Raw genomic sequence first — 23,177 nt, 5'->3', positions numbered from 1 at the left:
AACCTCACTGTACATTTGCTGGAGTTTGGTTGACCTCTTACAAGTGCTCTCCATTACCTTTATAATTCGTTGGAGCCTTGGACACATGTTCTTTGATTTTGTTACGTGTGCTTTATTTTGCATGCAATGGATGCATGAAATTTCTCCCAGTTTCCTTTCTATTTCATTCTGAGTGAAACCTTGAATTGAATATTCACCATTACACAACAGCAAGCATGATATCTTTGGCACAAAAAATGAGATACATTGATAGATTACATATTACAAATGCCTAAAAGGTGGATAAAAGAGTAAGAAGATAATGTCCCTGGATTGCCCAAGTTGAACTTAAAATTGAAAAATAAATTGATTGAATGATTCAATAATCGGATGATTACATTGAACGATATACACGTATATATAGAGGTTACAAGATGATGTTCTATAATTAGAACATAACGTTAAAGTTAAAGAGCTAAACGCTAAATTAAGCGTGAAAGCTAAATTAAGCTTAAAAGCTAATTAACTAAAAAGAAAAAGCTAAATGCTAAATAAAGCTTAAAAGCTAATTAACTAAAAAGCTAAATGACCATTAAACAAGGAACTAAATATAGGTGACTAAAATATAATTAAATATTCTAATACCTTCCCTTAATGGTCATGCTATCTATCACATCAAGCTGCCCTCTAAATTTGAGAAACTTTGCCGGGCTCAAGGACTTGGTGAGGATATCTACAGTCTGATCTTCTGTAGAAATGTATTGCAGTATCACTGATCCATCTTCAACATATTGACGGATGAAATGACAATGAAGCTCCACATGCTTTGTCCGCTCATGGAAGACTGGATTTTTGGCTAATTTTAGAACCCCTTGATTATCACAAAACAAGGGAGTAGGTCCTGGTTGAGACATTTGCATGTCTGCAAGCATCCTACGTAGCCAAATTGCCTCACATGCTGCCTTAACAATTCTCCGATACTTTGCTTCGGTTGAGGAAAGAGCTATTGCCTGTTGCTTCTTGTTGGTCCATGTGACTGCATCTGTACCCAAGCTGAAAACATACCCAGAAGTTGACTTTCTGTCATCAACACAACCTGCCCAATCCGAGTCTGTGAAACCAACCAGCCTAGGATCTTTGCTTCTGTTGTACAGAATGCCAAAATCAGGAGTGCCCTTTACATATCTAAGCACACGCTTTGCTGCAACCCAATGTTCAACTTTTGGGATTGACATGAAGCAAGAAATATAGCTCACAGCATAATTGATGTCAGGTCTAGTTGCCTAAATGAAGACTCATCCACTACAGGTGAATCTGATTTGGCTGATAATTTGAGCTTTATCTCCATAGGTGTAGATGCAAGTTTACAATCTTGCATTTGAAACTTATCTAGTAGGCTCTTGGCATACTTTGACTGAGAAATGAATATGTGGCTATCAATCTGCCAAACCTCTACACCGAGACAATAATGGAGAAGTCCCAAATCTGTCATATCAAAATGCTGACACAAATTCTGTTTGACCTGCATGATCAGATGTGCTGCATTGCCAGTAATGATGAGATCATGAACATAGACTACTAGAAGTAGAATATCATCACTAGTATGTTTGACATACAAATTGGGATCTGAAGGACTCCTCTGAAAGCCTTGATCAATCAAGTACTTATCAATTTTGATGTACCATGCACGAGGAGCTTATTTGAGGCCATAGAGTGCTTTGAGTAGTCTACATACCTGGTGTTCCTTACCGGCAACCTTGAAACCTAGAGGCTGCTTCATGTAGACTTCTTCTTGCAAATCACCATTGAGAAAGGCACTCTTGACGTCCATTTGATGGACTTTCCATCCAAATTGAGTTGAGAGAGCGAGGACAAGCCTAATGGTACTCATCTTGGTTGTGGGAGCAAAAGTCTCCTCATAGTCGATGCCCTCCTTCTTTGAAAACCTTTTTGCCACCAACCGAGCCTTGTACTTATCAAGACTTTCATCAGCTTTATACTTGACTTTAAACACCCATTTGCAACCAATGGGCTTCTTTCATGAGGAAGATCAGACAATACCCAAGTGTTGTTTTTCAGAAGACTATGTTGCTCCGTTGCCATAGTCTTTTCCCATTCAGGTACACCTTTAGCCTATGTATATGTTTGAGACTCATAGATACTGTGAATGTTGGCCATAAGAAAAAAATTAACTGTGTGTTGTTGGCTCTTACCTCTAACGGATCTACCCTCAATGAGCTCATTATCATGAAGATCACCAATGGTCTAGGCCCACCACTTAGGCCAGAGAGTAGAAGTACCAACATGTGCTGCATGATGAAGAGTGCTTGGAATATTTGGAGCAAGCTCCTTTGGATGTGGATCGAAAGGATCCTGAGGAAAGTCAGGGGGTGCAATGTCATGCCTGGGAGACCCCACAAATTCAGAGTCAACTAAATCCCTCCCATCAGGTGGAGCTAAGGGAAGTCGAACACCCATACTTACAGCCTTTGGAGGGTGATCCTCAGTGCTCAAATCAGGAGAGGAAGGCTGAAAAGGTCTGCTTTCTTCATCAAATACTACATCTCGACTGAATATGAGGTGATTAGTGTCTATATCAACCAGCCGATATGCCTCGTGGTTGTCATTGTAGCCGATGAACATCAATTTCTGACTCTTTGGATCTAGTTTGGTGTGCGTGGCATCTGGAATCCAAACATAAGCTGTAGAGCTAAAAACTTTCAAATGACCGATTTTGGGCTTCCTGCTAGACCAAGCTTCCTCTGGAGTCATCTTCTTAACAACCTTTGTGGGAGACCGGTTCAGGAGGTAGACTGCAGTGAAGACCGCTTTCGCCCAAAAGTGTTTTGGAACATTTATATGCTCCAACATAGTCCGAGCCATCTCAGTGATTGTACGGTTCCTGTGCTCAACAACACTGTTCTGTTGTGGGGTGTAAGGTGTGGTAAGCTGATGCTTAATGCCATGTGATGCACAAAAGTTGGTGAACTCTATAGAACAAAATTCCCTTCTATTGTCGGACCGAAGAGTGACTATCTGACAGCTAGATTCTTTTTCCACTAAGGCCTTAAATGTTTGAAACATGGTGAACACCTCTGATTTCTACTTAAGAAAATAAACCCACATGCATCTGCTGAAATCATCAACAAATAGTAGAAAATACCAGCATCCAGTGACGGATGGAGTGTTCATGGGACCACGGATGTCTACATGAATGAGCTGCAAGACCTTGGATGTTCTCCAAGCGTCTCCATCTGAAAATGGAGTCCTATGCTGCTTTCCAGCTTGACACGCTCTGCAAACTCCATGATTATGAGTTTGAATCTCAGGTAATCCTCTACGACTAGATCCTCTCGAACCAACTGAGAGAGATAGCGGACATTGAGATGCCCATATCGCTGATGCCAAAGAGTACTGATGGAAGTACTCCTAGCTGTCATGGCGAGCTCCTGAGAACCAATAGAATCAACAAGTCTATAAAGACCATGATCGTCAATACCAACTGCAACTGTAGTGCGAGTCTCCCTATCAACAATGTTGCACTTGTGCAACCCGAAGACGACATCCAACTGTGGTGAATGTTGCATAATCTGAATGACTGATAGTAGATTGAGCTTCATACTAGGTACAAAGTATACATTGAGGAATATTAAATCCCTCCCACCAGTTGAAATTTGAACGTTGCTCTTGCTGACAATAGTATACTCTTCGCCTCCACCAAAGATCACTGAATCAGTGAAAGGCATGTACTCTGTAAACCAATCCCGACGATGTGTGAAAAGCCGAGAGGCTCCAGAGTCAATGTACTAGGCTGCTGATTGAACATCATCAGAGGAGGTTTGGGCCATGAATGCATAGAAGGCAGATTCCTTCTGATTAGGATGCATGGTAGAATTGGCTTTCTGCTTGGATCCTCCCTGTTTGGATTGTTGGGATGCTATCAATTTCCGACAATGTTTCACCAAATGGCTATACATATGACAGTAGGAACACTGTAAGCTCTCTTTTTGGAAGACTGTTGAGGTTGACCTGGACCTTGACCTTTCTGCTGGAAGGATGGAGCTTTACCCTTGTACTTATGCGAAGATAAGGTTGTGAAAGCCTGTTCACTGGATGAACTAGCGCTACTTCCAAATTGCTGCTTCCATCAATCCTGTTGTAGCAGCTTGTTGCAAAGATCAGGAAACTTCAAATCAACACTAGTAGAGGAGATATTGAGCATATCAATGAAATGTTCGTAGGATCTGGAAAGGCTTTTCAGCGTGATCACTACCATATCCTCTTCCACCATGGTTTGACCTATTGCTTCTAACTGATCGCGAATGTCCTTGATCTTCGTAAGATGTGCCTGGATAGATGACTTCTCATCCATCATGATAGAAAACAACATATTCTTCAGAAAGAAAGCTCGGCTCTTTTCGAACGTTTCATGAAGATCCTTCAAAAGATCCTAGATCTCTTTTGCTGTTTTACCTGAAGGCACCTGTGGGAGTTGATCATCTGTGACGGAGAGTTTGATAAGCATGACAACCTCTTGATTCTTCACATCATGTTTGTCTTGATCATCACCTGCTGTTGTAGGACGAGATTCCTTGCCCAAAACAAGTTGATCAAGGCAACAATACTCAAAGATGGTAAGCATACGCTGTTTCCAGGTGTTGTAATTGCAGCCGTTAAACTTCTGACTGTGTTCCAACATGATGTTGGTTAATGATGCCATCACGGAAATCGATATTGATCGAGGTCAACTAAGTGAAAGCAAGAGACAGACGAATTTGATTTAAAAAAAAAATCAGAATAGAAGCAACTGCTGAAAAAATTGAAACCCTATAGGAGAATTCTGTCACGAACTCCAAGGCACAAATTTTGAGGTTTGGAAGAAACCCAAAAATTAAAAGTTTTTGCACACTTTAAACAGCATAAATGGTGCCCAAAAAACTGCAAAAATCCCAACGTCCATAGAAATAGCAGAAATTGTAAACTATTTTAAAATTCCAAGGCAAATTTGCTGGCACAAAATTTGAGTTGCGGAAAACAAGGCACCCAGAAAAATCTGAGACCAACCCATAAAAGCTCTCGAAAAACCTATCAAGAATTTGAAAATAGAATACAGATCTGACGGCTGAAAAATTGAGGCACGGAAAACGATGCACCTCGAAAAATATGACGATGACCCAGTTGAGGTCTCAAAAAACCCACCAAGAATCTGCAACCAGAATAAAATTTCGACTTGAACTAAAAGGTCAAAACCCTAGTCAAAAATTGTAGAAACCTTAGGAAAAATTTCAACTTGCAAAAAAACCCTGCCCAGGAAGAGAAAATGAATCTGCTCTTTTAAAAAAAAAAATAAAAAAAAATAATAGTTTTAAAAAAAATCTCTTCAAAAAAACCTTCAAAAAATTTTAATAACAACAAATTTTCGAAAATTTTAATTTCCATGCTCTGATACTATGAAAAATAAATTGAATGAATGATTCAATAATCGGATGATTACATTGAACAATATACACACGTATATATAGAGGTTACAAGATGATGTTCTATAATTAGAATATAACGTTAAACTAAAAGATTAAAGAGCTAAACACTAAATTAAGCGTGAAAGCTAAATAAAGCTTAAAAGCTAATTAACTAAAAAGAAAAAGCTAAATGCTAAATAAAGCTTGAAAGCTAATTAACTAAAAAGCTAAATGACCACTAAACAAGGAACTAAATATATTTAAATATTCTAATAAAAATACATCCACAAATGTTTGTATGATGAAGCCAAAAGGAGCCCCAAAAGCAGGTAAAATCTAAAGAACTATGTGAAATGCACAAGAAAGATTTCATCTAATCTTTGGGATGAACTTGAAATCAGGTAAACCCCTACATCTGTCAAAAGATAAGGTCTTGCGTTACAAACATTGTAAATAGCCACGAGAGAGGAAGAGTTACCAAAGAAGAAAGAGTTCATGTCGGCTGTTGAGGACAGACCTAAGCTATATTGTGATGAATTGACACACTCATTATTTGATGATGTCCATTGAATAATGGCTATAGTGGGGCTTATAAGGTGATCCTGAAGGGTGCAAAGAATGTATCACGGGAATGCTTCTAACAACCATGGCAGACTAAGGCACTTCCTATACCAGAACTATTTCTCTAGATGTACTCCAACATACGTAGACTAGTCACTAAGGATGATGAATCAATATACAAGTGGGAACATATTTAAAATCTTTCTTTCTACTTGAATAAATTATAATATAAAGCACAAACAAAAGAACATATTAGGGATGATATACATTATTTGTGTTAATTTTTCATTAAGATGGGTTATTCATTACAATTTGGATTGTTCATGACTGGATGCCGAATCAATATAAAGAAGGAACACATTTAAACTCTTACTTGGATTGTTTTTTCTTATTTTAAATTTTTTTTTGATAAAGCCTTTCCTTTTCTCCATCAATTCCGTAATTGGCTTGTAAGCAATGAAGCTCACTATGCATTTGGAAATTACAGTGGCACTGAAGCAAGATGTAAATTTTCACTAGCCATATTTTTTCCCAAGAAATTCAAATGACTTAGAGCAATTGATCAAGTGGTTAAATATAGTAATATTAGGATTGATGTGTTAGGACACAATAAATGATTAAACTTCCAAGTCAAGTACACATCTGAACTAGATGATAAATGAAAGAAGAAAAAACCTCAGGTTGCAAAGACCTTCATGAAGAGATATCCAGGAAATTAGTTAATAGAACTGTAACATCCCCCTTAATTTTTTTTCAATTATTTCAGTTTACAATCAACACAAACACCCGTTAGGGTTAGAAAATGAAATCCCAATACTGCTGATGAAATATCCCTTGTCCAGTCTGCTGTATAAATTACTGTTTATGGCTCAAGGAATATTGTCAAACACTTCACCATCAACCTCTTGACCTGCTGTTATAAGTTTCTGATTGTTTTTGTTTCTTGTTTTGCTTGATGCCAAATGATGTTTCAGTTGATTGCTTGTGAATTTTAAACATAAGATGCCAATCCTTGAATTGAAACTCAAAAATTAAACTACACGAAAGAGATACATGGCTAATGCAAAAACAAATCAACATCTACAGCCAAGAGACATTACGTCAAACAGTTGGCATGCAACTATCATTTGCTGGGCATAAATGCACATAACATTAAATACATAAGTCCAACTTCAAACCCCTTCTTGTAAGCAATCCTAAGTACAATACTGTTATAAAGATGGCCAAGACTCCTGGCTCACAATGACATATATGAAGTTACACCTGATCATGCATGCACACTTACAGCAGCAATATTAAGGTCCAAATCTGACAGTGCAAACAGTTATGAAAATTTCAAGGATTCTGATTATAGAAGTGCCCTATGTTTGCCAATGAAGAAGCAACTAATGACCAATGGAAGAGATCCTCTTAAGCCCAAATCGAAGCCTTCTTCTAGCCGGCCCTGTTCGGATATATATGCCAGACAATTATAAATAATCAGCAGCCTGAAAGTGGCTCCTTAAGCATCAAAACCCATCAATATCCCTTCACAAAGAGAGCGCTCAAGCTAGAAGGTGAAATCGATGCACCTATAGACCCCTATGAATCAAATCGTGTATTCCTCCAACTGTTGTGATGTCTGAAAAAGACTGTGATTAAAACTCAGAAATTGGAAGATGCAACCAGCTCTTATGTAGCAAGATAGATCAAGATTTTCAACAACAACAATGCCTCCAATGATCTCCAAATCGAACCCTAGCTAAATTTGGCCCTTGGTCACCTATTAAGCTCCAATGAGATGATTGAAGTATCACCTCCACAAAAAGAAACCCTCAGAAGATCTTTCATCACCTCAAGTAGCTGTCACAATGAAGATACTACGTTCTCCAATGCCCTGATTTGCAGAAATGCAGAAACCCTTAGGGTTGCCTTCTCCAAATACCAAGAAATCATAAATCTCAAGTTATCAAATGCTCAAGAATGAATTTATTGGCTTCTTCATTGTATATTTATATCTTTCCAAGAGGGGGTCGAATTTCTCCAAAAAAACACTTTTTTAACTCATTAAACTTTTTGAATGTTGGCATTATAACTTAATTTCACCCCCTTGGCCTAGGGACATCACTTAAATAATCAATTGGCCCCTTTTTAATGATGCAAAGACCCCTTCTTTATGAAATATTAACAACTTTTTAATATAACATTAAATGCCTTATTATAATTAGTTATTCCCCAAATAAACATTATTTCTCAATTTCGTCTGCACTCGGAAGTTGACCATTTTATCCTCTATACATGCAACTGGCTTACTAAAAATTTAAAGGGTCCTCCTCTATGTAACTCTGACGTACTATAAATAGTAAGTAATGCATACAGATTCCAAACGAAGTCCAATCTGAACCAAACGATGACTCAACTGGAACATACTGAATTCTGGAGAAGCCGAGAACCCTCATTAACCAAGCCTTTGCCTTAGAAGACCCTCTATCCACAATTATTAGCCTACGAGGGTCAAAATGATAGGCTAATTGTTCACAAATAGGAATGAACTAAAAAGGGGACATTACAGTTGAAAGTAACCTTTTCCACCTTTTGATCATCGAGAGCCCAATCTGGGAGGGTGAGAGCATACAGTGTTGAGGGGACCATTAGATGCAAGAAACTGAAATTGATTATGATACTTGGGCAGCAAGCCAGCCCCTTCCACTTTTCAGTGGGATAATGAAAATACTGAAAGATCACTTGGCGGTAAACTGACCAAGGACAAGCCAAGAAACTGAAGTAGCAATCACTCAACCACTTATCCAGCGGGAGGACTTAGAAAAGAAATTACAAATCTACTCTACTGCTAATGCAGCAGGAGGACAATATTACAATATTCAAAGTAGGTGCAAAGCCAACCTCTTCCACTTATGCAATGGGACTAAGAGCAATAATTCAATTAGATAGCTGTTAATACTACTAACCAGCTCTACAATACACAATATGGATTACAAATTAACTAAGTTACCGGTTCGGGTTTGGATTCGGGTATGGATTTGCGGATTCAACAAATTTTTTTTTTCTTGGGTACGGGTACGAGTACGGGTTCGTCCATATAAACAAACACATATATATTTTAATTATATATATATACACATACATTATATATATGTTCAATATATACAATCCATACAAAAATAAAATATACAATGTGATTTTCCATACGTAAATGATAAATGTAAAATAAAAAATCCATAATTGCCAATGCCAATAAATATTCATATATCGCAAATGTAATCAGTAAACTAATAACTAAAGTCTAATATCATATTTGATAATTTGCAAAAAAGATAATATTCAAGTTTAAAGTCTTTTTTAAAAAGTCATAAAGGGGCGAATTAGGGTTTTATTATTAAAAAACTATTTTAAAAAGTCGTTTTTAATTGTTTTTTTGACCCATGGGCCCTGTTTTTGGGAACCCACGGGCCTGGGTTCACGCAGGTCCTCCTCAGTTCGACCTGGGTTCCATTCAGGTCCTTCCTAGGTGGCCGGGTTCCTTGTGGGTCCTTGTTGACGTGTATTTTGTACACAATCATACACAGAATAAAATACCTAAAGGCATCTTATCCTCTTTTGAATAAAGTCGCTAACTACTGAAGATATCGCAAGAAGGATCAGTTAAGATGACTCCAATGTTCTTTTTAGTAGGGTCTCTACGTGTGGATAAGCACCAGTGGTCGTTGTGATTGCTGTGTCATCAAGGGGCCTTACGTCGCCGAAGAATTTCCTAAACTAAACAAGCTTTCAAAAAATATCAAAAGAGTAGGGTTTGCAAGAGGTCTAATCTAGTCTAACCCTAAGAATGACTTAATGCGGACAAGACTTGGTGAGATTCTACCAACTTCAATATTGCCATAAATTAACAACTCAATTGAAATTGATGCGATCTTCTAAGGCAACAAATGATTTTTCAATACATCAAAGATCAAGGACACTACCACGAAGGTACATATCCAAGATACAACAACGATTTAAGGTTTAAGCGATTCAAATATCTCCAGTTGACCACGCAAGGCATTCCTACAATCAGCAAGAAGCTAGTGGTTTGGAAAGCGAACCTTACCAAAGATCAAGTCCAACACTTTGTCCTTCGAATTAACACACTACTTTGATTGAGAATGATTCAAGAAAGTGCACAACCATGAAGATAACCACAAGAATAGCAATAAAACACCATAGCTTCAATATTTTATTGATCTCAAAGCCATCATGTACAACAATTGTTTGAATTCCTTTCTCAAAGCTCAATCTTGCTACAAAAGTAAATTGCTTCTAAACTCTAATATCTGTAATTCTCTAATACATCAATAATTTCTAACTCTCTGATTGATTACAAAATGAAAAGAAATGAGTGTATAAATAGCATCCTCAATTACAATGAATGGTCCAGATTGAAAGAAGATCAATGGCTAAGATTATGACACCTAAACCCGAATTAGGGTTTATTACAAATAGCCTCCTTTTTACTGAACAATATTAAATGCATAGCCAAATATTAAATTTGGCACAAAAATCTAGGAGACATAGACCAATGACATTTAAGGTGCCATGTCATCTATAACAACCTCTCATCTAAAATCTTATTCCCTTTCCAATGCTCCTTTTTAGCATATGCAATGAATCTTGATACGATTCCTTCGATCTCAGCAATTGGAATCTCGGGAAGATTCCTCATTCTTTCTTCTAAGTGGATGACCTGATCAAATGCCTTGAGAAGAGCAGTGTCCCATCCAGGTTCAAGTTCCTTAGTCTTTTCAATCAGGAGCATGGTAGCAAACATCTGGTCCCGTTGCTCATCTGTGATAACATTAGCATCTTTGCAAAAGATGATCTTAATTCTATCCTCTAATTCCTGCAGATCCACATCTGTCTCAACTTCGATCCTCCTGCCAAGAATGGTACGTAGTACCTCAAATACTCTGTCCTGGATCGGGTGGATAACCTCCTCAACATGGCTACATCTAGTACTGATGTCCTCGAAGAGAACTTCCTTCATCTAGAGTAAGGTTGACCACTGAAGTAAACTGTGAGGTCCTCCATCCATGATCTTTTCCTGCGCTAAGACCTTCCTTGATGTTTGTCTGATTACTTGCAAGACAGGAATGATAACATCTTTGGTATGAGCAAAAGCGGCTACCGTTATCATCAAATTGTGGATGATCTCAAGAACCTGGATAGCTCGGTGAATGGTCTGCATCATCTTTGTTGCAAATTCTACGGCAACTGTATGAGATTCGTCAATCCAAGTGCTCATAAGCTGGACCAAACTCTTGAATCTCTCTGCCTCACCAATTGATTGAAGGGGAAGTGCCTGCACAGGAGATCTCGCTGGATCCTGTCGTCCTAAAGGCTGATTGAGATGGCTGAAATATGTTCTCCATGCACCGACCTCTCTCTCAAGCTTTCTATTCTTTTCCATTTCTTCTCTAAGCTTGTCTTTCAATGCCTCAAATGAATCGGTGGCATCATCCATTGTCTGTTCAGCTGTGGATGGACCTAGCTCAAATGTCTCTACATCATATTCTTCTGCGAGGATCTCACCTTCATATTTGTCCATTGCCGGTGTAGCTATCTGCAATTTTCTGGATCCAGTCTCATCTCTAATCATCTTGGACATCTTGGTAGCCTTCCTCTTCTCTGTCACTTCCTAGGAATGTCCAACAAGGCTCTCTAAATCAATCACATTGTCCTCGTCCTCGATCACAATTACCTTCGTTAACCTTTCCTTCAACCAATCTGGGATGGCTGATCTTGTCTCTTTAACCTATATTTCCTTAAGCAATTCTTCTTCTCTGGGAGGAGATGTTACTTCATTATCTTCTCTATCTTCATGCAACTCATTGTCTTGGAGAGATCCACCTGGTGCCTGTCCTTCTTTATCATTCTGTACCATTGACTCCATAGACTCCTCTATCTCAAATGTCCTCTTCTCTTGTCGAAAAGACGTACCGGATGAACGATCTCGGTTGGCCTCTTGCTTCTTCTTGGAAGATTCTCTCTTCTCAGGTCTCTCTTTTCTCTTCGAGCCTCTAGGATGGAGATTGCCTTCACTTGCACTTCGAAGGTTGCCTTCACTTGTATTTCTGGGATTAGGATTGCCTTCGCTTACACTGGCTCCACCCTCAGCTGGTCTCTCCTCCAAGGTGAAAGTCATAGCTATGCCCTGTTCTCTCAACTTTTGATGCTGCACATCAACCCATCTGCGAGTACAAGACAAGACTGGAGCCATCAGAGCATCTAGATCCACAACCTTGGGCTCATTCCAATCTAACCTCATTGTTTTTCTTTCTCAATCATAGGATGATTGGAGATGTTTGCCACTGTCCTGAGCTTGGTCGGCCACTCTGTAAATCTTGCATTTCCTGATGAAATCCAAAGGCAATCTAGAATGCATCTTTCTTTTCACTTCAAGATCGTCTAAGAGATTCATCATAAAATCTTCTATCTGAAACTCATGCTTATATTTCCTACCGACTGTCTCCTCTATATATCCATGTGGATCAAAGCTCTCTCTCAAGGCAAAGAATGAAAAAGAATACAAAGCTAACTCCTTCTCTGTGTCATCCATGACTAGAGCATTAGGACATACCTCAACTGAATTGCCCAATATGATAGGTACAGGAACTCCATTTCCATGTCTGTGTCTGAATGCCTTCGCATAAGCTGCCAACTATCTTGTTACCTCAAGTTTTTTCTGTCCGATATCTCGGCAACATGTATGGAGGTGAAGGACATCCATGAACTCTGATATAAGTAAATTTCGGAAATTGGATGAACCAAGCACCGTACCTCTTTACTAGCTCTTGTGCATCCTGAGATAGTCTATTGTGAATCCCACCTTGCAACGTCCTTGTGATGTTCATCGTGAAGGTATCATTAACTAGCTTGTAGTTACTTCCTGGCGGATGATGCAAGTGAACATAGGAATCACAAACTCTGACCTCGCCGGGTCCTCTTCCAATCACTCCTCTGTGAGGTAGTCCTGCGTAGTCAAAGCTCCTGATCAAGGCATATATGACGTATGAACTCATGTGGAAGGATTTGGTAGCCTTCAGTCTCCTTAACTGTACGTCCAAGCAAGCCCAATGAATTGTTCCTTTTCCCTAAACTATCACTTGGATGAAGTAGAACATCCACTTCTCAAAATAGAAGGCTTGAGGGGCACCTGTGACTCGGTTGAGCATCGTTATCAAATCTCTGTACTCCTCCTGGAAATCGATCCTATGTGGTGTGTTCGGGATCTTGCTTAGGCGAGGACGACTCTTAAGTAGCCAATTCTTGTTGATAATGCTTAGGCAAGCATCTGGATCATCTTCGTACATGGACCTGACTCCTTCTATGCTTTTGTAGACCATATCTCTGTGCTTTGGAAGATGGAAAGCCTCACTTATAGCTTCCTCTGAAAGATAAGCTAAAGCGTTTCCCTCCTTGGACACGATCGTTCTAGACTGAGGATCATAATGACGAGCACACTCGATCATCAACTCATGGCACTGTACTGCTAGTGGGAAGCTGGCCGCCTTAATGATGCCACTTTCAATTATCCTCTTGGCGACAGGTGATGGCTTGCCAATATAAGGGACCTCTCGAAACTTCTTCGTGCTGAAGTTGCCCAAGTTGGTATCTCCAATGTTGCTCCACTTAGACACGATCTTGGTCTCCAGTTCTTCGTTCTTTTGATCTTCTTTCATGAGAGCTGGACGACTGGTGGATGCTCCCGTCTTCGGGGTCGCCATTGTAACACCTACACAACATTTCATAATAAGAAACTAGATTTTGCAAGGTATAACTATAAATTAGAGATTAAATTTAGGAAACTTCATGATAAGTCTTTGAGTTATCATTTCCTAAAAACGATTGAGCTACTTGAAATTCAAAATTTCAAAATTCAAAATTCAAGGCCATGACGATCAAAATTCAAAATTAAAACAAGGGATCACATCGCCATACCTCACTTGAGAGCTAACTCTAAAATGCAAAACTAAGAAATTCGCCTAGGCAAAAATCGATTTTTGATGACTTCAACGTGATCTCTCTCAAGCGAACGTCCTCCTTAGCAACTTCGCCACCTTTGGGGGGGGTCTTCAATGTCTTGATGGCAAGTTCGCTCCACTTGAACCAAACTCGCACTCCTTTTGATGATGTTCACACCTTGTATCCTTGATGAAATTCGCACTCTCCTTGTCTTCTCCAAATCGCATGCAAATGAAGTTTGAATGATGATTTGAAAATGAAATAATTTACCTCCCCTTTATAGGCGCTCACCCTCTCATTTACCTCTAGGCCGACTTTGTAAAATAAGGCAATTAAAACAAATTTCAAATAAAAATCAAGGGCCGACTTTGTTTAAAATATGAAAAATAAAACCCAAGCGCCCCAATTTAATTTTTATTTAAATTAATAATTAATTAATTTAACGCCTTTATAATTAATTTTTTTTTTCGATTTTCCAAAAGGCAAAATTAATTAATAAATGCTCATGCGCTATTTTAAATGCCAATTTTAATTAAATATTTCAAATTTCATCGATCTTAGCCTTTAATATAATTTGAAAAATGTCATTAGCGCCAAAATTTGGGAGATGAAAAAATACAAACCATATCGCTCTGGTCCCTGGGAGAGGGACAGGAGCGAATTAGCATTTTAGCCTTGATTCTCTTGCCTTTTACGTTCAAAACCACCTTCTCTACGTGGAAACTGGCATCTTCGTTGGGTATCTCGAGCTTGATCGATTCAACTTTGTGGATAAATGCCTCTTAAGGTCAATATCGCCCTGGTCCCTTGGTGAGGGACAGGAGCGAACCTTGTGTTCTCCTTGATCCTTGTTTCTTTGATCGCCAATCTATATCACAAGGCAAATAACAATGTTATCCCTTTACTCCACGCATACTTTACTCGTCCTTAACTAGGCACATTTGATGTTTGAATGATTTTTGCCCTGGTCCTTGCCTGAAGGACAGGAGCGATCGTTGGTGTCTTGGGCTCATCCTTGTTCCTATCAACTCGCAATTGCCTTCATAGTGTAAAACAATGTCCTTTGATCCTTCTTAAACGTATGAAACGAGATTGACATTCAAAACTTAAGCTCATTTAGAGATTTTGCTCTGGTCCCTGACTGAGGGACAGGAGCGAACTTGGGCATATAGTGCAAATTCTTCATCTTTGGCGATCTTTGTAACTTCATTCTTTGTCGATGCGTCCCAAACATCATTGCTTCTTTGTACCCTAACTTGGAGTGACTTAAACTTGAAGGAAACATTATGTATTTTGCCCTGGTCCCTGGCTGAGGGACAGGAGCGAACTTGCATTAGTAAGCTCAATCACACTTTGCCAATGTTTAAAACTATCTTCAACGGACTCGTCATGCATCCTTTCATTCATCCTTGGCATGGAATTTGTTTCAACTTGGTGAGAATTTGATTTAAGGAAGAAATCGCTCTGGTCCCTGACTGAGGGACAGGAGCGCCTAGGCAAATATGAGCCTCGCTTCGGTGTCTTGCAATCTTCAATTTATCTTCAATGGGTTCGTTACACCTTCTTTGCTTTCTTGAAACTTAATCTTCACTTGATCTTTGCCTAAAACTTGCCTTATAAGGAAATTCGCTCTGGTCCCTGGGAGAGGGACAGGAGCTACCATTAAAGTTCGCCCTGGTCCCTGGCTGAGGGACAGGAGCGATTTTGCTTCTAGGGTCCATTTTCCTCATGATGACATTTCCAAGTTATATTCAACTGGCAAGATGTACTTCCTTGGTTCTCCTCAAATCGCGAAATTGTTGAAATCTTGCATGTACAAGGCAATGTTGGATTTTAAGCTCCGGTCCTTCAGTGAGGGACAGGAGCGATTTTTGCTCCTGGCACATTTCCATGTTTGCGAAATTCTTCAAATTATATTCAATGGAAAGGACATGCCTCCCTTTATCTCTTCCAATCCAAAGATCATCTTGATCCTGCAAGGACAGTAAAATTTTGAGAAACAAGCTCCGGTCCTTCAGGGTGGGACAGGAGCGATTTGTCCTAAAACTCTAAAAATTCGCCATTTTAAGCTTCAAAAATCTTCCAAATCTTTCAATTTGCGTTCAAACGCATCTCCTGGTGACCCTGCACAAGACAAATGAAATAAATCAACAATCAAGATGCATAAAACATCACTTTCGCCCTGGTCCCTGGCTGAGGGACAGGAGCGAATTTTGCTTCCACAGGCCAAAATATCACGATTTCAAGGGTTTAATCACTTGACAAGGCAACAATAAGACCTTTCCAATACTCGGAATCAATTATTAAAATTTTCAAAATTTGGTCAAAAATCACCTGGGCAAAGATTCATAATCCCATCATCAACACTTAGGCAAAAATTGGACTTGCGTTCAAAATTCCAACTGAAATTAGACCAACTTTCTAGACCTCTGACGAATTCACTTTATTTCAAAATTGCATCCTACGGGAGGAAGCTCGACAAGACCTCAAGATTGACTGGACTCTAGCCTGAAAACACAAAACAGAAACCCTAAGGCTTGACCCTAGTCCAGACGACTAACATACTAAACCAAAACCCTAAAAAGCAGTGAGAAAGGCGAGAAAAACGAGCAAAAAGAGGGGGTCCCCATTTTAATGGGGCGATGTGTGAAATGGTCACAACAGTCCTGCGTAGACCCGGGTGGAATCTAGGTCGAACCTGGGCCGGACCAGGACCTAGCACAAACCAGGACCCGGACCTGGTGCATTTTCAGGAGAACCAGTAACTTAGCAAATTAAGAGAAATCACTATCCCAAAGATATGCGGCAAGGCCAACCTCTTCCACTTTGCAGTGGGTCTAAGAAAAATCAATAGAAATTGTTGTTAGTACTACTACCAACATTATAATATGAATCATAGAAGATAAGAATGAAGAACCAACAACTGCAAACAATTACCAAGATCTTTCTCTCCACACCAAAGAACGTACACACCCTAAAACCAACTCCACACAAGAAGACACTCCAAATCGGAAAATCTCTAAATCTGATATACTCCCAGCACGCTGAAAACACACAGACCAGCAACACCAAATCCCACTAAAACACTCACAACTCACCCAATTCTTAACCAAATGACATGAAACTGAAAGTATATGATCACTAGGACGTAGGTGATCGATCCTAGGACAACAAAACATGGTAAATTGACTCCAATAATTTATGCACGCATCCCAAAGCACTGAGTCACATGGTACAACGAGATAGGGTATGATTTTTGCAAAATAAAATTCCAAACACCATTTTAGATTCTACAAACTCACAAAATGAATCGCCCAAACCACAAAAAGAGATAGGAGAAACACCCAGAACGAGAAGAATGACACATTGAGACCCACAACAAAGAATCTACTTCAGCACACTTCGCGACCAGCAACAAGAACACTCAGAAATCCACACAAATCTTCACCACATTGAGTCCAATCTGCTCCTCTGGATGAGAAACAATCATACATTCAGCTAGGCACTATCTCTCAAACATGAAATTGAGGCACTAGGAGGTATGCATTCCTCGAAGTAAGAGTCTGACAGCATTTGGCAGCACTTCGTTATCAAAGCAATAATGGATAACCAAAACAAGAGCCGAACACTCTTATTTATAACTTTTTGAAGTTCCAAATTCAATTTCAACTCCCTCCAAAATGCCATGAAATGAAATTACATCCACTTTGGATGCCCAAGCAAAAATAATATTTGCCTTTATTTTAATCATGTATTTCCTCCAAAAGGGACGCCTACTTAACTTAAGTTAAAAATAATTCTTAATTCATCAAATCGACCCCCTCAAGGTAGCAAAAATATACTTTATGAAATATTCATAAAGTGAGTTATGGCATCCAAGGAAATTAAGTGAATAATTTCATAAAATTAACATATTTCTTTCGAAGGCGTCCATCATGCTTTATAAATAATGCGCTTGTAAAATATTTTTCCTCAAGTATAAATCACCCCAAAAGAAGCGCCAAAAATGCTAGAAGACAAACTATTCAAACTAATCCTAAAAACTGCACTACTTGAAATAGCTTCTGAACAGGACCACTGCAACCTGCCAAAAATAACACTGTCAAAAATAGTACTTACTATAAATAGCTTACTACTAAAAATAGTAATTGTTTCCAAAGTGATTTTGACCACATTTTGAGCAGCAGTCGTACTTACTAAAAATAGTAAGTTTGAAAAAAGTCACCCGATGCAAATGCATGTCGAACCATCCTGAAGCTCTCTGAAAACCCAGAAGGAATCTAGAATCAGAATTATAAAACTCCAACTTATACACCCCTGAAAACACCAAAGAATCCTCCTAGAAAATAGGAAACCCTAATTCTGCATTTGACTGGCCTACGCGCATCCGAGGATAGGCTAACAGTCATTGTAAACTGTAGTGCTAAAATGGGGGACATGACAAGAACCTAGTGAGTGTATGTTAGACTGCAGGAAAGACAAATATCACCTTTCTCCCAAATGCAAACCCCTGACATTCAAGTCACCTGAAACCTAAACCTAAGCAAAGCAAACCCGATTCTAGCTTAAGGAAAGCAAACCAAAAACAAAACGTAAAGGGAAATCTAATCTAATTATGTACCCAATAGATTCCTAGGGGGAATCTATGGTTGAAATAATGCTTGACGAACTATCCATTGATGGGCAATGGAATGTCCTCTCTTGTCAAAGTCTTCAACTTAATGTATTATCTCCTAGGATTTCAGAAATTTGATACGGGCCCATCCATAACTTGTCAAACTTATCGTGATCCCCTCTTCACTCATGGGCCTTGTCCCAACACAAAAGCAAGTCAAAAATCCAGAATGACTTGACTTTAGCCTATTTGTCGAACCAATGTTTGACTATGTCTTGACGTTTTGCACAGTTTTCGAGGACTTGTTCTCGTTTTTGCTCCAAATGTAAAAGCTATGATAGCCTTGCTTGGACTCTTATCTTCTTCCATGAATTTTTGTAAAAACTGTAGAGTTGGAATCTTTAATTGTAATAAGGAAGATTGGGTCTTGTCCGTAAACAAAATAATATGGGGTTTCCCAAGGAGCTCTTAGTTTGGGTTCTATCTTCCTAGAGGGCAAACTTCAGCTGTATGTGCCAGTCCTTGGGATTTTTGTGTAGCAACTTCTTAATCACAGTCAACAGATTCTTATTCGTTGATTCAGCTAGACCATTGCCTTGTGGATAGTAGTTTTATGAGAACTTCAGTGTTATCCCATTCTCAAAGTCCCAATTTGAAAATTTCAGTGATGAGAAGGCCAAACCATTGTCATAGACTAAAGCATAAGGGCACCCAAATCGGGTGACAATGTTCTCTTCTAGGGCCTTGATTACCACCTGGGTTGTCCAAAGTTTTAATGCTTGAGCTTCAGACCATTTGGTGCAGTAATTGGTAGTAGTTAAGGTATATTTGTGCTGTGGTGAAGAAGGCGGATTGATCATACCAATAAAATCCATACCCCATTTAGCGAATGGTCACACTTCAACAATTGGCTGTAATGGCATGGCAGGATACTTTTCTCATACAACAGATACCTGGCATATGTGAAATGCTTTTATGTGTTCATACTCATCTTTAAATAATGTGGGCCAATAATAGCCTGCTCTCAGGATTTGATGTGCTGTGGCCAGACTACCTCCATGACTTGCTCCAAACTTGTTATGAAAGTGCTCCGTGATCAATTTAGCTTCATCTTTTCCAAGACATCTTAGGTATATTCCTTCATGGTTCTTTTTGCATAGCAATGATCCTTGGAGCATGTAACGTTGACTTTTCATCCTTAAGGACCTTTTCCGAACAGGATTCAAATGAGGACACTTATGGTTTAGCAAGTAATATATACTATCGTTGTACCACTCAGTTGGAGAGACATTAGTCAGCACAAACGTTTGTTGCACTAATCTTGGCCCTTCAATGGCAATTGTTTGGGTCAAAGCTTGTCCACAAACTAGTTTCATTGGCTGCATCTCAATGTCGTACTCTTGGATAGTAGGGATCCACTTGCTCCTTCTCCTAGTTTGTTCTGCATCGAGAGTGTCTTCATTGCCACATCAAGCACTATGGCGTGAACCTTACTTCTCAAGATATAATGTCTAAACTTCTTGATTGCTTTCACCAATGTGTATGCTTGTTTCTCAATGTTTGAGTATCTCAATTTTGCATCCTTTAGGGGTGCACTCATGAAGGCAATCAGATGTTCATCTTTCTCTTTTGTTCTTTGAGTGAGAATTGACATGTATGTTCCGAGGCAAAGGAATACATAAAGAATGGTTTGGAATAGTCAGGACTGATGAGCACGGGAGCATTTGCAATTGCTTGTTTGATTTCCTCAAATGCTCTTCTAGCTAGAGGTGTCCATTCCATCTTGGCAACCTTCTTCAACATTTCATTCATTGGTTTTACTATTTTGGGAAATTCCGTTATGAACTTCCTCACGAAATTTATCTTACCAAAGAATGATTTAAGCTCCTTTTGACTTGTTGGAAGATTGATCATTGAAATAGCCTCAATGTGGTCAGGGTTGATTAAAATTCCATTCTCTAAGATTACATGCCCTAGGAGTTTTCCCTTGGTGACTCTGAACATGCATTTCCTTGGGTTTAACAATATTTCATACCTCCTGCATCTTTGAAACACCTTCCTCAAGTCTACTACATGGTCTTCTCTTCTCTTTGAAAATACTGTGAGACCATCCATGTTAATGATGATGCATTTCCGGACTAAGTCTCGAAAAGCTATGTCCATGGCCCTCTGGAAAGTGGCTCCTGCGTTGATTAAGGCTTTAAGCCAAAAGGCATTCTTATGTAAGCGAATGTTCCCCATTTAGTTGTAAAAGTCGTCTTTAGTCTATCTTCGTGTTCTACCATCACTTGGTTGTATCCTGAATAGCCATCCAAAAAGGACATCATCTGGGATCCATTGACAATTTGTAGCACTTCATCTAGTGACGACAATGGGTAGTTGTCCTTCTCTAAAGATTGGTTGAGATTTCAAAAATCAACACAACCTTATTTTACCCTTTTTCTTCTTCATTGGAACTAGATTGGCGACTCACGTTGAGTGCCTTATTTGAAAGATGATTCTTGCTGATAGTAATTTCTTGACTTCTTGAAATATTAATGGCTCCAGTAATGGGTTGATCGGTCTTTGTCTCCGTTTAAAGGCTTGCTTACTGGTTTGAGCAGACTTGTGTGTATGATGAGAGAAGTGTCGTAGGTCTTCAAATCTTCATATCCCCATGCTATCACATCTGGGAATTCTCTCATGTTCTTAAGGATACCTTCCTTTTTTTCCACAGTGCATACCTTTCCAATGAAAGCATTTCTTATTTGCTCATTTGTCCCTGGGTTTATACTCTTAACACTTATTTTCCTTCAGGGGTTTGATACTTGAGGGCACTTAGCTTATTTGAGTTGAAAATTCTTTTTAACTGTACCATACCCCTTGGGATGGTATTTGTTTATAAGTTCATTATCCCTTCTATATCAAATTCAGCTTCTTCAGCCTCTTCTTCATCAATGATTTGAGTGACAAAGACATTAGAGTTTGTTAGAAAATCAACTATATGCTTGTTGTCATCAAATACTTGGACATTGGTGATGCCGTCAGGAATAGAGGGTACTGATGTTAGCTCTACTGTAAACTTCTTCAAACCATCCATAGCAAGTGATTCTAATGAGCTGGCTGCCTATGCTAGCAAATTTTCCACTTGAATCTCTGACCAATACACTGATTTGATATTTAAAGCATCAAAATTTTCAATGAGGTCCCATACCCTATTGCGGTAATGATTTAGCCTTTTCTCATTACAAGCATATAGGTTTCTTGCTTGCTTGATGACTATTTCAGAATCTCCAAACACGTGCAGGATCTTGGCTCCTATCTTGATAGCGAGCAATAATCTTTGAACCAAAGATTCATATTTGGTCACGTTGTTGGTGGATGGAAATTGCAATCTATATGCTGCAAGGTAGACTTCTCCAGATGGGTTGATTAGTTTGAAACCAGCTCCGAGACCCTTTTTTGATCTTGACCCCTCAAACTGTAAGGTCCAAACTTGTTCAGCCAGTTGAGAAGGTTGAGCTTGTGGGTTAGCAACCTCTTGCTTGCATTTGTCTTGGAAACTTTGTTCTCGATTTGGTTGAACTCTTTTATGTTCTGATTTTGGTGTCAATTCTGTGAATAGAGCTTCCATCATTGTTAACCTCTTTATTGCTTATAAGATTAAAGGTTTGCAGAATCCTCTTGTGTGCTTCCTCGATAGCCTTTTGACACATCTTGCATGAGAATTCAGAGTGAGAAGCGTTATGAATCCGACACTGATATTTTGTTTGCCTATGACTAAACCAAGCCACCAATCTGAATATGCATTAACAAGGAAAGGTCTATGGGCATAGACAATCTATATCCAATCCATAAATGCAATCTTTTAAGTGTAGACTACCTACAACACTGCACAACTTGTAGATCCAACAATGCAACATACCTTCCCAAACCAAAATTGATAACCATGTCAACATGAGAGCAAAGTGAGATACATGAATGAGTATACATTGACATAAATTCAAAATCACCAATATCTAACATGTCATAAACTCATAATGTCACCATAGTAAGAAAACCCATAAACGGATCGAATCAATAAAACAGTAAATAAATCATACCAAATCAGTTCTAAACTTGGTCCATGGTGTAGTGCTCTGAATGAGCTTTTTGTCAACTATGGGAAGTCCAAAATCTGACTTTGTATGCTCAAGTTATGACCTCTCAAAGTCATTAAGGTACCTTTGACTTCCAACTATTATTTGATTGCCTTATAGTAAAATATGGAAAAACTGTTCACACTAAAGCATAGTGCTTAGAGTCACGTTTCCAGTGACTAATAAATCAAAAATCCAACACTCCTAGCCCAAGTTAAGGTCCATAGAAAAAAATAGCTTATTAGGCTAAAAAAGCAAGCATGGACTCCATATAATTTTTCCAATATGCCATCAAAAAAACATTTTCATTTTTTTTTAATAATAAAATATTGGGGTCGGGAAAAAGCTTGGACCCGATCTCATATCTATTCCAGCATATAAAATTTATTGGTGGGTGTTGTGACCTTTTCACACATAGTCCCATTGCAAGTGGGGACCCCCTTTTTT

At 38.9% G+C, this 23,177-nt stretch overlaps 1 protein-coding gene across 2 annotated transcripts in view; it reads left to right on the top strand.

Moving 5' to 3' along the window:
* LOC131061403 (phospholipase D delta) overlaps nt 1-23,177 on the top strand; it is a 233,213-nt gene that overhangs the window by 21,660 nt on the left and 188,376 nt on the right. The window lies entirely within an intron of this gene.

The sequence above is a fragment of the Cryptomeria japonica genome, chromosome 2 (assembly GCF_030272615.1).
Source record: "Cryptomeria japonica chromosome 2, Sugi_1.0, whole genome shotgun sequence".
In the NCBI taxonomy this organism is placed as follows: domain Eukaryota; kingdom Viridiplantae; phylum Streptophyta; class Pinopsida; order Cupressales; family Cupressaceae; genus Cryptomeria; species Cryptomeria japonica.
The sequence above is the reverse complement of the archived record's forward strand: the minus strand, read 5'-3'. Positions and strand labels throughout refer to the sequence as shown.